This window comes from Anabrus simplex, chromosome 2 (assembly GCF_040414725.1).
Source record: "Anabrus simplex isolate iqAnaSimp1 chromosome 2, ASM4041472v1, whole genome shotgun sequence".
Classification (NCBI taxonomy): Eukaryota; Metazoa; Arthropoda; class Insecta; order Orthoptera; family Tettigoniidae; genus Anabrus; species Anabrus simplex.
In genome coordinates, this window is record NC_090266.1 from 1,146,224,151 (window position 1) to 1,146,239,546 (window position 15,396).

Below are 15,396 nucleotides of genomic sequence, written 5' to 3' on the forward strand. Positions count from 1 at the left end.
GGGAGGCCTAGTGCTCATTGCCTCAGTCATCCCGCATTAGGCATCGTCCAATACCGGACCCCGGGCAGTACCTGCTATGGCCAGGTGTGTATTGCCTTGGCTGCTTGGTTCGGCTGCAGAGGCTCCTGATCGGAGTGGGTAGAATTCGGGGAGGAAGTTTTCGGGCATGGCTTCCAAACGAAGTCGCCCCTCTCAAGGTGGTCCCCCACTTAAGACTTTAACTTTTGCTTCCCTGAGAGTATCAACTCCCTGGGAAGATGCACAGCGTGAAGGAATGGGATCCAGCTTCCCTAGGTTTCTGGTCGCTACCAGAACCGATGGGCATGATTTTAAGCTGGTGAAGTCGATCCTTTTTAGTAGACACATCGAAGGCGTCTACGGCTAACTTGAGGACCTCAAGAAAATGCGCAACGGTAGTTTGTTTATGAAGACTCGCACAGAACTGCAAGCTGATCAGTTGCTTAAGTGTGACCACTTTAGCGCAATTCCCGTCAAAGTTGAGGAGCATAAGTCCTTGAATCTGGTTCGCGGAGTCATCTTTCACCGCGACCTTATTTTGAACACTGACGACGAGTTGATGGAAGACATGAAGAACCGTGGCGTGACACACGTCCGGCGCACTACGCGCAAGGTCAACGGTGAAGACGTTGCCACTGGTGCCTTCATTGTCTCTTTCAAGATGTCAGTGTTACCAGAGAAAGTCAAGGTAACAACTTATCGTTGCGATGTGAGGCCGTACATCCCGCCTCATATGTTATGCTATCAATGCCGGCAATTCTGACATATAGTATCTCGCTGTTCGAATCAGTCTGTATGTGGTACATGTGGACGAGTAGCTCACGGCGCGGAGGAGTGCACAACTCCGTACAAGTGCACTAACTGCTCCGGTTTTCATTCTCCTCGGGATCAGAACTGTCCGACATATCTGAGTGAGAATAAGATCCAGGAGATCAAGACCCTGGACGGTCTTTCCTACCAGGAAGCGCGCGGTAAGTTTAAATCTATGAATACACCTGCCCGTACACTCGACTATAGCATGATAGCTCAGAGTCTTCCAGGTTCGTCATTTACTACATCGTCACCTGTGCTGATCGCTGCGCCCAAGGCGACTGTTGCTACTCCCAGCAACGTCGCAAAGAGTAAAAGCTCGAATGGGGGGGACCACCCCACCTTCGACCAACCAGAAGTCTGTGGCGGCTGGCATTTCCCAGCCGGCACAGCAAGAGGGGAAGGCTAAGTCTCCCCTTCCTAAGAGGTCAGCGAAAGCCGTGCCCCAGCCGGCGGAGGCGGCATCGTCGACCAGGGCTAGAAAACCATCTCCCAGCCCGTCTAAACCAGAAAAGAAGAAGGCGGCGAAGAAGAGCGCCCTTGCCGAGCGCTCTCGCACTTCCCCTGAGAAGGAGAAGTCATGCCCCCCATCTGGGGAGTATGCGTCTGCGCCAGGAGGAACTCCTGCTCCCAAACCTGCGCGCTTTCCTCGTAGGGGACCTGCTCGCCCCCGAAAAACGTCGAAGTTCTGGGCGGCATCCTCGCCGTCTGCTGATGACGGGATGGATGTCGCGCTGTCCTCTACATCTACGGATGTAGATGTTGATAGTGTTTAGGCTTGCGAACATTTTGTCACGCATAACCTAACACTTCTCTTATTGTCCACACTATGGCACTGTTACAGTGGAATTGTAACGGTTATGACAGGCATCTTGCTGAGTTACGTCAGCTAATTAGTGAGTACGCAGCGAGTATAGTCTGTATTCAGGAGACCAACTTCAGAGCTGGTCATCATATCGTCCCCACTCTGGCAAACTAGCGAAAGTGACAAACTATGGAATCTATACTTCTGAAGTTTTGGTCTAGATTTTACTTTTTATATATTGTCTGCTCTCTGACAAATTCTCACATTTGCAGCTCGTTCTGTATGCCTGACACATAAAAGCAATCATTAAATACAAAAATTGATTTGACATGAGTAATCACAACCTCTTTCAGTTCCTCTAACCTTTTGACAATTTGCAGATTCGCTAGTTTGCCAGAATAGGGACGATATGGTCTTGAGAAATTGCAGACTATACTCGACAGAACGATATTATGCCCACCGGGCGTCTGGTGGCGTGGGCATTTTTGTCCGTTCTGATATTTACAGTGAAGAAGTTCCTCTACGGACCCCACTGGAAGCAATTGCGGTGCGGGTTCCTCTGCCTGTCATAGCAACAGTGTGTAACGTTTATTTTCCACCAGGCCAGCCTTTTAACATAAATGATGTCACTGATCTTATAGATCAGCTTCCACCTCCCTTCCTCTTGTTGGAAGATTTTAACGCCCACCACCCCATCTGGGGCTCTGAGACGCCTTGCCCCCGGAGAAGAGAGCTGGAAACATTAGTAACAGAGCTGGATTCATGTATTTTGAACACAGGGGAACCAACACTTCAGTGTACGTTACGGCACATATTCTCGCATAGACGTAAGTCTACGCAGCCGAACGTTGGTTCCGCTGTTTCGGTGGAATACACACGATGATCTCTGTGACAGTGACCATTTTCCCATCATTCTTACTTTGTTGAAACATAAATCCGTCGAGACTGCTCCTCGATGGATTCTTAAACATGCAGATTGGCCAAAGTACACATCATTAGCTGTCTTTAACGACGATACCGGGCGGACCGTCGGCGAGGAAATAACTTACGTCACCCAAGTTATTCTTGCTGCTGCTTAGGAGTCCATTCCGTTCTCCTCGGGTCCTCCTCTACGAAAACTCTTTCCTTGGTGGAACGAAGCAATAGCAGCAGCTATCAGAGAACGCCGTCGAGCACATAAACGTTACCGTAGACAGCCTACTATGGCCAACTTGGTAACATTTAAACAACTCCGCGCTAAGGCGCGAGTTCTTATTCGCCAAAGTAAGAAAGCTTCTTGGGAGAGATATGTGTCGTTTATGACGTCACATACTCCATCTCAAGTGTGGACTAAACTTCGACGTATTTCGGGTATCCAAGGATCATCATCTGTACCGGGAATTTCCACTGCAGGCAATATCGTCACTGAACCACTCTCGATTGCTAACCATCTAGCTAGCCATTCCGCGGATGTGTCCGATTCCGGGAATTACCATCGTGATTTCCTCGCTCTGAAGCGGGAGGCAGAACGTCATCACCTTAGTTTTGCCACCCAAGCTTCAGAGGACTACAAAGTGCCCTTTTCGGAGTGGGAACTCCGCAGCGCCTTAGCGCTTTGCAAGGACGTGTCTCCTGGACCGGACAACATCCATAACCAGATGTTGAAACACCTTAGTGATGATAGTCTACTTTATCTCCTTCGTGTGTTCAACCGAATCTGGATAGAGGGTAATTTTCCGTCTCAGTGGCGAGAGGGCATAATCATTCCTGTCCTCAAGCCCGACAAAGATCCTAAGTATGCAGGAAGTTACAGACCGATTTATCTTACAAACTGCCTGTGTAAGCTACTCGTATATTTGAGAGGATGGTAAATCGCCGACTCGTGTGGTGTCTGGAGAAACAAGGACTCTTGTCCGAGTACCAATGTGGTTTTCGAGCCGCTCGATCCACCACTGACCACTTGGTACGCCTGGAGAGCTCTATCCAGGATGCGTTTCTCCGCAAACGGCACCTGGTAGGTGTTTTCTTTGACTTAGAGAAGGCCTACGACACCACATGGCGATATGGTATCCTTTCAGTCCTGCATCAATGGAGATTCCGAGGTAACTTGCCGGTATTTATTGCGAATTTTTTGTCCCTCCGTCTATCCCGTGTCCGAGTAGGGAGGACATATTCCCAATACCACGTTCAGGAAAATGGAGTCCCACAGGGATCGGTCCTTGGTGTCACTCTGTTCTCGATTGCCATAAACGGCATTGTCGCTGCTGCTGGTCCAGCAGTAATACCGTCGCTATATGTGCACGATTTTGCTCTGCACTACAGCTCGCGCAGTATGGCAGTCGCAGAACGACAGTTACAGCAAGCTATTAGGAGGGTGGAGCAGTGGACCTTAGAACATGGCTTTTGGTTTTCTGCCGCAAAGACCTCTGTTGTCCACTTTTGTCGTCAACGTACTCTTCACCCCCATCCTGAGCTTTATTTAGGAAATGTCGTTCTTCCAGTTGTTGACACTTACCGATTTTTTGGGCTCCTTTTCGGTAGTAAATTATCGTGGGAGCCACACGTGCGGCAGCTAAAAGTACAATGCATCAAGTGGCTTAATTTCTTGAAGTTTTTTAGCGGCACTAATTGGGGAGCGGATCGCATGGTGCTCCTACGATTCTATAGGGCACATATTTTATCCCGGTTAGACTACGGCAGTGCAGCATATGGCTCAGCAAGACCAAGTGTCATTTCAAAGCTGAACAGCATCCATCACAGCGGGGTTCGGGTGGCGACGGGAGCCTTTCGAACAAGCCCCATAGCTAGCCTGCTCCTGAGTCTGGCGTGCCGCCTGTACATATGAGGCGCCAGCAAATGCTTCTTACCTATGCTGCTAATTTGCGGCATATGCCACTTCATCAAAGCTATCCTTGCGTGTTCAACAATGTCAACCGTTTGCTGTACGCTGCTTGTCCTCGAGCAATGCGGCCGGTTGGAATACGCTTGGATAGCAGTTAAAGATTGTTTGACGTACCTTCGGTTCCTTGCCTTGTCAGACAACCAAGTGGGGTACCTCCGTGGGTCGTTCGACGACTTGAAATAATCCTGGATCTGCACAATGGCCCGAAGGAAAACACAGACCCTTCGATTTATCGGAGGCTCTTCCTGTCCGTTGTTGGCCGCTATCCAGGTTCAGTCATCGTCTACACGGATGGTTCAAGAACAGATACGAAGGTGGGCTGTGCGTTCGTTGTCGACAATGATAGGTTTCTTTATGCTCTCCCGGAAACCTGTAGTGTGTACACAGCAGAGCTCTATGCTATCTGTGGAGCTCTGCGGTATGCACTGTATAATGAGCGCCGACACTTTCTTGTGTGTACTGACTCCTTGAGTTCGCTCCAGTCTATTGATACCTGTTTCCCTCGGCACCCTCTGGTGCAGCGGATCCAGGACCTGCTGGCCGGGTATTCGGATGCCGGCACCAGAAACACGTTTCTGTGGCTCCCAAGCCACACGGGCATAGAGGGAAACGAGTTAGCAGATCAGGCTGCCAAGGAGACAGTTACACTGCCCCCGTTGCCTTTCAAGGTTCCAGCAAGTGATATTCGCTCTCAGCTGAGATATCTGGTTATGTCCCATTGGGAGATGGAGTGGCAGGCCATTCCACTTCCCAATAAGCTGAGAGCGATAAAAGGAACAACGAAGGTATGGAGGACTTCCCTTCGGGCTTCGCGGAGGGAAGCCGTGGTATTATGTCGTCTTCGGATCGCCCACGGTATCGTGACTCACTCGCATCTTTTGAAAGGAAAACCCCCTCCGGTGTGTACCTGCGGCGACCATCTTACCGTGGTACACATCCTTACGGAGTGTATGGCCCTGGTCGATCTTCGCCGTAGTCTTAACCTCCCGGGTACCATCTCCCTTATCTTGCGAGATGACGAGCAGTCAGCAGACCTCGTCATCCGCTTTATGAGGGATAGTGGTCTGTTTTATCGTATGTAATGATGTCCTTTGTGCTCGTGTCTGTGTCAGTTGCGATTTTATCCTATCGACTTCATTTTAGTTTGTGTTCCGTATTTTAATGTGTTATTTTAACGTCTAATGTAAATTATGTATATTATATCTGCACTACCAGACAATGCCTTATTCCTTTTTCCCTGTATTTTCTCTTATCTTATAAGAAAACAAGGCATTGCGAATTAGATCCACTGCTGTTTTAATCTCATACACATTTTCTCATCACCATTTTTATAACTCTTGTCAGCGGATAAATTTTAAAATTTTAAATATCATGTATCATGTCGTCCATCTCATTCCATTAGGGGCCGATGACCTTCGATGTTAGGCCCCTTAAAACAACAATCATCATCATCATCAAAGAATCCAAAGCTAAACCAGACAGTAAAACACTTTTCTAAGAAATATACATATTTCTGCTTGGTAGGCACAAGAATGACTGATCTCAGCCCCTTGCGTACTCCTCCGGAGATAGCTGTTAAGGACTGCTTTAGATGAGTACAGATGGTGTTATTTGCGAGACGGTGACGATTAAAGACGTAAAAAATACGAAATGCAGTGCAAACAAAGGATTTATTAAAGTGGTACGATGGGGGGGGGGGGGGAATTTGAAGGGTAGTTTTTGTAAACCTAATATCTCTGTTATGTGCCGACTCCAAAGTTTTGAATGCATTATAAAGGTAGGATAACCCTTTCTTGCCTGACGGTACTTTAAAGTACCATCTCATATTTCATGGTTTTGGAAATATTCAGCAAATCCTACCCTTGTATTTTCCTCATGGTACTTTCAAGGACCTAATTCTTGAAACAGAGATATTTCATTTTTGAGGTTGATATTGATGAAAAACGCGGGAGATCGTTTTATTTTTAGGAGTGTAGTCACAGTGTTACCACTGTAAACAAATGACACTTTGATTGATTATTTCTTAGCTCCTATTGTTACATTCGACCTGCAAGTGATCTTAGTACATGTAAGTATGCTTATGTAATGCAATAAAATGCTCAAATTGATGAAATTTGCAATTGGTGTAGATATATAGCTAATAAATGGCGAGGTACTTAGAAGTACCGTCAGGCCATATGGAGGATCTCATGTTAGTCATATCCAAAACCGAAAGTAAGGCTTTAGTGATGCAAAATATTCGGTCGTGACAGGTTTGACACCATACTCACCATGTTACACATCAATGACAATTCTAAAATTCCAGAAAATAACATGGACAAGCTTCACAAAGTTAGGCCATTGGTAACAGCATTCAATGGCCATTTTCCAGACATTTACAAGGGAACAAGGGAACTTAGCATCGATGAGTCAATGATTTTGTTCAAGGGAAGGAGTAGTATCGAGCAGTACAATCCCATGAAACCAATAAAAGGGGATTATAAACTGTGGTGCATTGCAGATCTGAGGGGGTACATTGTGAAATTTGACATCTGTCAAGAGAAGAATCAGTCCCTAGAACAAGAATTCTAGAATTATAGAATCATGGGCTTGGGGAGAGAGTTGTGCTGAGCCTATCAAAGCCATTTTGGGGGTAACACAGAAAATTGTACTTTGATAACTATTTTGCTTCTCTCCCACTTCTTGAAAGGTTGAAAGATGAAAATACTCTAGCATGTGGAACCATTAGAATGATTAGAAAGGGAATCCCACAGAATTTTATGTCTGAAAAAGAAATGAAAAAGGGAGTGTTCTGACCATAGAATTCCTTCGATGGACATCAGAGGTTTTCTAGGGAAGGGCAGTGAAGGTGTGTGCTTAGCATCGAATTTCCATGGAACAGAAGCCACAACTGTTTCTAGGAAACAGAAGGATGGAAGTAATGTTACTGTTGATTGCCCGGTTGTTGTGCAAGGCTACAATGCACACATGGGTGGAGTGGACCATGCTGACAGACTTCGAGGGGTATATGGTTTAGACCGTCGGTCCAAAAAATGGTAGCATAGATTATTTTGGGGAATGATTGAGATAGCATTTGTCAATGCCTACATCATATACTGTAATCTGCATGAAAAAGTCCCTCTGATGGCATTCCGGCGTAATGTGGACCTAGGACTGATGGACCAGAAAGAAATTCCTCTTCCAGGAAATCTTTCACGTGATATGAGGTCACCAAAGTCACCAGAGCAAACTTGTCTACCAAAAAGGAGGAAAAAAGAATATTCCGTGCCCAGTGATGTCAAGACTAAGTAATCGTGGAAATCATTTTGTTGTTTTTGTAAAAAAATCGTGGTCGATGTGAGGTGTGTTCGAGAAAGAAGATGTAGTCAAGACCGCATTCGAAGTGTACTACATGTAGTGTGTTTCTTTGCTGCAATGAAAAAAAGAACTGCTTTGCAGAGTATCATAATGTGTCAGCTGTATGGGAACAATAATATTAGGAAACACTCTTATTACACATATTTGCATTAAATTTTGCTTTTACATTTTTGTAATAGTTTCAGGTATGAAAAACATGTTCTACTAATATTTTGAGACAATAAATGTGATATAATTCCAAAATGTTAACATTCTTATCTATCCGAATATGAAACCTCCAATACGCCTGACGGTACTTAAAAGTACCAGGCCCCAAAAACATACCAAAAATTAAACTTATGATTTGAAAATATTAGCATTTACTATTTGAACATATTCCATTAGAGTAAGGTGAAAAAATCAAGTATACTTCTTATTTTTCACTATTCAGGCAACAAAGGAATAAGCTGAATATTTTAATTTAATGATTCACTGTTTTACTCCATAAATAATTCAGGATACGAAAGTATGGAAACTTTTTTTTTTTTTGCTATTTTGCTTTACGTCGCACCGACTCAGATAGGTCTTATGGCGACGATGGGATAGGAAAGGCCTAGGAATGGGAAGGAAGCGGCCGTGGCCTTAATTAAGGTACAGTACCAGCATTTGCCTGGTGTGAAAATGGGAAACCACGGAAAACCATCTTCAGGGCTGCCGACAGTGGGATTCGAACCCACTATCTCCCGGATGCAAGCTCACAGCTGTGCGCTCCTAACCGCACGGCCAACTCGCCCGGTAGTATGGAAACTATACTGCAAGGAAGCGAAAATATTGCCCTATTACCGAAACCAGAGCTAGATATTAGGCCATGGTTTTAAAAGTTTTAATATTTAGATTAAGATAATCGGGAAAGTCGATCAATACATTTTGCCGTTTTACTACTCTTTCATATTTACACGCAAGGATATATCTCCAAAGTCGCTTTCCAGCATCTGTACATATTTTAACGCCTACAGCCATGCCTGGGGCCTGTTCCAATAATAATAATAATAATAATAATAATAATAATAATAATAATAATAATAATAATAATAATAATGGTATTGGCTTTACGACCCACTAACTACTTTTACGGTTTTCGGAGACGCTGAGTGCCGGAATTTAGTCCGGCAGGAGTACTTATACGTGCCAGTAAATCTACCGACACGCGGCTGACGTATTTGAGCACCTTCAAATACCACCGGACTGAACCAGGATCGAACCTGCCAAGTTGGGGTCAGAAGGCCAGCGCCTCATCCGCCTGAGCCACTCAGCTCGGCGGGGCCTATTCCACGAACGAACTTTGCAACTCAGATTTTTTCCACCATCACTTTTCAAATTTAGCTTGCAAAGTGAAACGTTAGGAATCTTTTCACTTTTCAAGCCTGTTAAGTTCCTCCATTGGTACAGAAATGCAAAGTGCAAAGAAATGAAGTGAAAAGTTTTCATAAATCTTTCAAAGAGATGATTCCCTTTTCATCTGTTAATTAACAGGTACTTACACTAGTTTCTCGGCGTAGAATTTGGTTTAATGATATAAACACTATACGACGAGAGCTTTGGTTATCATCAAGTGAGGACAGTGATGAAGAATCCAACAAGAGAACGTGCAAAGACAGGATTAATTTTCATAACTTCATTTCGACGGAATTTCGCGATTGATTTTTTATTACCACTATACAGGCTGACCATATTCTTGAAATTATCGGCCATTTATTGAAACATGCAACAAAAAGAAGTCAAATCCTTTCCGAAAAAGAACAGATTCTTATATGTTTACATTGGTTAGGAAAGGGTGCCCAGCTGCCAATCAATTATAATTAATTATTTGGAAAACTGTTGCCAAAGATGTAGGTGTTATAGTAAATGTAATATTTCCTAACATAGTACGTTGGCCTGATAATCCACGTAATATAGCGACTGAATTTCTAATGAAGGGTGAATTTCCTTATGTGTGTGGATGTGTTAACGGTACCCTCGTGAATATTGATGCTTGTCATCATTTGAGAGGTTATTTTTAAAGTTGCCGAAAAGGATGTCCCGTTTTTCCTTGGCAACTTACAGCACAGCCAGCTTCTTGTAATCATCTTTCTTTCCCATGATAAAAATTTTAAAACTACCGGTACCACAATTATACTGTCAAGTTCGCCACGAAAAATAAGGCATTAAAATCATGGAGTAATATACAGTTTCAACACGGAATAAACTTGATCGGATCACTCATTCGCAAAGACTTTTCACTTTGCGAAGAAATTGAAAAGTAAAACTTAGATCATGGTGGAACAGAAGCACCTTGCACTTTGCAAGAAGTGAAAAGGGCAAAGTTGAAAATTTGCGAAGTTCGTTCGTGGAACAGGCCCCTGGTTACACAAATTATTATTTTCATTATTACTATTATTATTAGGGGCTGCCTGGCCGAGGCGGTAAAGGCGTGCTCGATTGGCCCGGAAGGACGTGGGTTCGAATCCCCACCAGGAAGTCGTAAAATTTAAGAAACGAGATTTCCACTTCCGGAGGTGCATATGGCCCTGAGGTTCACTCAGCCTACACCAAAAATGAGTACCAGGTTAGTTCCTGGGGGCAAAGGCGGCCGGGCGTAGAGCTAATCACTCTACCCCATCACTAGCCGAGGTTAACAATGGTGGAAGTCTTTACCTTCCACTCCTCCAAGGGCCTTCATGGCCTGTACGGAGGTGACTTTGCTTTGCTTACTATTATGATTATTATGATTATGATTATTATTATTATTATGGCACAGAAAACCACATCAATATTTTCACAACAAAATACACACACACACACACACACACACACACACACACACAGGTTGATCGGAAGCAACGTGAGCCGGGTATATGAACGTTAAGAGTGCTGGTCATGTTGATAAATAATTTGAAAAAAGTAATTTGATATCTCGCGACCTTGTAATTTTATCAACATTACTGATGAAGCGTCCGACTCGTTGGCTGAATGGTCACCGTACTGGCCTTCGGTTCAGAGGGTCCCGGGTTCGATTCCCGGCCGGGTCGGGGATTTTAACCTTAATTGGTTAATTCCAATGGCCCGGGGGCTGGGTGTTTGTGCTGTCCCCAACATTCCTGCAACTCACACATTACACTTAACACTATCCTCCACCACAATAACACGCAGTTACCTACACATGGCAGATGCCACCCACCCTCATCGGAGGGTCTGCCTTACAAGGGCTGCACTCGGCTAGAAATAGCCACACGAAATTTAATTTTATTTTTACTGATGAAGTTAGCCAATCAGATCGCTTCGCGGGTGAATTCAAACGGGCTTTGCGGGACGGTGTTGCTAAACCTGAACGTTGCCTAAGACGGCTTGAGAGCACCAATCGAAGAAACAAACATTTGCCCAGAGAGGGATTGAAACATGGACCTCCGAGGTGAGAGGATCGCACCGTCGTAAATGCGCTACAGTGACACAGGCTGAATGAAACCCACGGTGCTTTTGTGCTTGTTGTGAATTTCTCGGAATTGATGTCCAAATTCCTGAGATAGTCCACTGAGTCAGATGTCACGTTGATAAAGTCCTTCAAGGAACAGTCGTATGAAATATGTTCGAAAGTCTGTCTCTCATCAACACAATTACAGTCGGGAGATGGGAACTTGCTCCACTTGAGGAGTGCATCCACCAAGGCCAGTTCAAATTCTAGTCAGCCTAGTCCACCGTTTTTGTGTAAATTGAATCAGGAATCCTTCATGGTGATATAAGTTATACCTCGAAATTCTGGGGCAATAATGGATTCCATTTGAATGACCTCTGGTTAATGACAGTGAAGTTCTCTGATAATAGTCTGATCAGTGTATGGAGGCGAGTTCCTTGATTTCAGCTTTCTGGACTGTAGGTCAGTGATGTTATTATGAACCAAACAGGAGTACAGTAATCATCAGCTAAAGAGATGAGCATCGAAGGATGGCGGCAGTACAGCCCATTGTTGTACGACGCAGCTTGTGCAGAACGTTGTTCCAGTCTTGAGTTTTACGGCGCTGCTCTAAGGGTGTTGCCTGAACAACAGAATTCTATCTAGAGTAACTTCTATATATTTCGGAAACCTGCTGTACTTTAACTGCCAAAATATACACCGAGGCATCTATATTGGCCTGGTGGTTAATAGGATGGAAAGTGGGCTCTTCTGTTTTAGTCAAGCTTGGATGGGGTCTCCAGTTAAGAAAGCCATTTCCGAGAACAATAGGATCTTCAAAGCTTCAATTCTGCTGTTCCTGGTTGCTATTGCCCAGCCATCTACGCAACCAAATTTTCTATATGTTATCCTTGGCATATCAACAATATAAAATATGAAAAGAAAGGGAGGGGGGGAGGAGAGATCCTTGAGATAAACCATTATTTAATTTCATTATTCTACTCGGCGAATCACTCATTATAACCCTCAACATTCTGTCATTCAGCGTATTGTTGATGAGGCGAGCAATGATTTTGTAAGGTATCACACACACACACACACACACACACACACACACACACACACACACACACACACACACACACACACACACACACACACACACACACACACACGCGCGCGCGCGCGCGTTTCTATACAAATGCCACAGATGTCTTAAGAGGTAGCTGGAATCCTGCCTCTATGTACGTAGCAAGGAACAGACCTGGTTGGTGCAGCTGCGTTGGAATCTAGTCAGCTTGTTTGATGGTAATGGTCTCTACTAGCAATTATGTTAAGGAGAGGCCATTGCAGCAGCTTGTAACAAACACTCATTAATACAACCAGTCTGTAATTAACAGCTGTATCGACGGGTTTCAGAATGGCAATAAGCTTTGTTTGTTTAAATACGCGAGGTAGCTTGCCACTTTGAAGAATAGTTTTCTTTTATAAAAGTTGCTTTACGTCGCTCCGACAAAGATAAATGCTATGGAGACGAAGGGTTAAGGAAGGGCTAGGGGTGGGAAGGAAGAGGCCGTGGCCTTAATTAAGGTACATCCCCAGCATTTGCATGGTGTGAAAATGGGAAACCACGGACAACCATCTTTAGGGCTGCCGGCAGTAGGGTTCGAACCCACTACCTCCCGAATGCAAGATCACAGCTGCGTGCCCCTAACCACACGGCCAACTCGCTCCTTACGATATCCTCTTGGAATGTGCTTTCCGGCAACTGCCATAACTGCACCAACAAGCTACTTGTAGGAGGAATGAAACGAACATATTTGTCCAAGTCAGTTGAGAAACCTTTGCAGTCAGCATTCTTAAATTTCCAGCGTGGGCGAGGATAAGAAGTCACCCGTGGGATTTGGATCCCACTATCAAGGAGCACAGGATGAAGAAGATATGCTAGCACCATCCGTTTTGCATGAAGTGGCTAGATACGAAACAGAGGTCAGGATTGTAGACCCGTTGCCAAACTGATGACCAGGGCCCAGATGTTTATGACCTCAAAATGTATTGAAATGTGACAATAAATATGGCTTAAAAATTTCAGGTCACATTTTTCGAAATCTTCAAAATCTTGCCGCTGTTAAAATTAACATTATATTGAAAATATACTTTTAAAATCCAGAACATTCAATAATAACTAAATGTTGTGTATTCAGCCCGAAGGCTGGTTTGATCCTCCACAGTTCCACCAACAGCTGTCATAGATAGCCTAGGCCTCACTGAAGAGGCATACTAGGGAAATGAAGAGTGAGGTAGTTTCCCGTTGCTTTCCTCACCGAGCCAGAAGTTGCTATTATATATCTGTCTCCCAAGCTCACTGAAATGCATGCACCAACTGACCCTATGAGCGATATTTTCGCACCATTCATAACAGGGACTGGCTGCATAAGCAATGGTATTACTAGCATCGCTCATACCTCGGTCACCTTCATTTTGTCAAAGCCAACGATGAGACTGAGACAGGTCAATGAAAGTAACAAAGTTATTCTATCCCGTACCAGAAGACATAGCGCACTGTAAACACTACATCTCGCCAGCAAAGGCAAAATAACTATACTAGACTTAACTAAAGTTGGCGTCTGACAGGTAAGGTTGGAGGGAGGAGCACTGCACGTCCCATTTCACGATGTTGCCACATTCCAGCATTCGTTTCTACATGCTCTTACCCCTCGCTTCCGGCTCACTTGTTCCCTCCTTCATTCTGACCGCTGTGATCTGTTGTGGACTACCTGGCCAGGCGGTGTCGTCCCATTTGCGATCACTCTTATACAAACAATCAGGTTATCAGTGACAGTGACAGGTTTGGCAACTCCCAGCAAGACGAGCTGCCCTGAAGTTTTATCTCCAAGGCAACCGCAGTCGCCCCACCCTCGTTTCCATGGCAACCACACAGCCACTCCCTTTATCCTGCCTCGGCAGGCAGTAAACGGACCTCCCTCTAAGAAATGTCAGACACCAACTCTTATTATTAGTATAAATAATAATGTTTTATTATATTTTGAATTTATTTAATTACTCAATCCAGAGGTAACTTTCGACTCTGCACAGAATGAAATAAATGCCACATTTTGATGGTCAATCAGAAAGAATTACAATAGCAAATTACATATATTTTAAAGTTTCCAAGTAGGAATGATCTATTTTCACGTAACGAGGAAAAGACAGCTCAACATCGCAGGATGTTATTGGGCCACATTTGAAATACGACAAATCATTAGAGTTCAATTGATACTCACTATAACGTCGCTTTATACGCATCTGTCTCTTTCTGTACAGCTTTACCCTCCTAATTCACATAAATATATATGTGTAAGAAAGATAATTGTAAGAAACTACAGATAACAATTAGGAGATACTTAACATCCGTCTTTGAGACGACTGCTAGCAGGTATGCGAAAATGGAATAAAAAGATAAAATATGACAAAAACACGGCAGTTCACGGGGAAACATGACCATAATATGAAAATTTGCCGGAAAATGACAGAAACGCGTTAAAAGTGTCAAAATATGACGTTATATGACCCGTGAAAATTGCATCATTTTAGTCACCCCAGATAAAATCATGCTCAACCTTATTTTCCACGGAAATAATATAAAGAAATAAATTATGACATGTCATAAACATCCGCGCCCTACTGATGACTGAAATGTTCCTCTATCTTTAGTACTTCATGAGGATTTGTCCCAGTTTTACGGCCGGGTGGAGGGATGTATTCATTACTGCAGGTTTGTAGTGCGATGTGTTGTCACTAGATGAAGAGAACACCCAGTCCCCGAACCAGAGGAATTAACAAAACACTGTTAATATCCTCGACCCGGCAGGGAATCGCATTCGGTGCCCTCTGAACAGAAGACCATTCAGCCTAGGATTATTGGTATTAATATACATTTATTTCTCCGTTAGGGTCTAGGGGCCACGTGACAATTTCAGTGCTTCATCCTTTGTTGTTCCTCCAATACAACTTTATCTGCTCACTAAGTCCCCTTTACCTCTCTTCGGACCATTTTAGGCCTGTCTTCGTTCCCTCCTGACCTTGGAATCCTTCCATTTTTAACAATTTCTTTCTAAA

At 44.1% G+C, this 15,396-nt stretch overlaps 1 protein-coding gene across 1 annotated transcript in view; it reads right to left on the reverse strand.

Annotated features, from left to right (window-relative positions):
• swi2 (Protein singed wings 2) overlaps positions 1 to 15,396 on the reverse strand; it is a 494,822-nt gene that overhangs the window by 446,893 nt on the left and 32,533 nt on the right. The window lies entirely within an intron of this gene.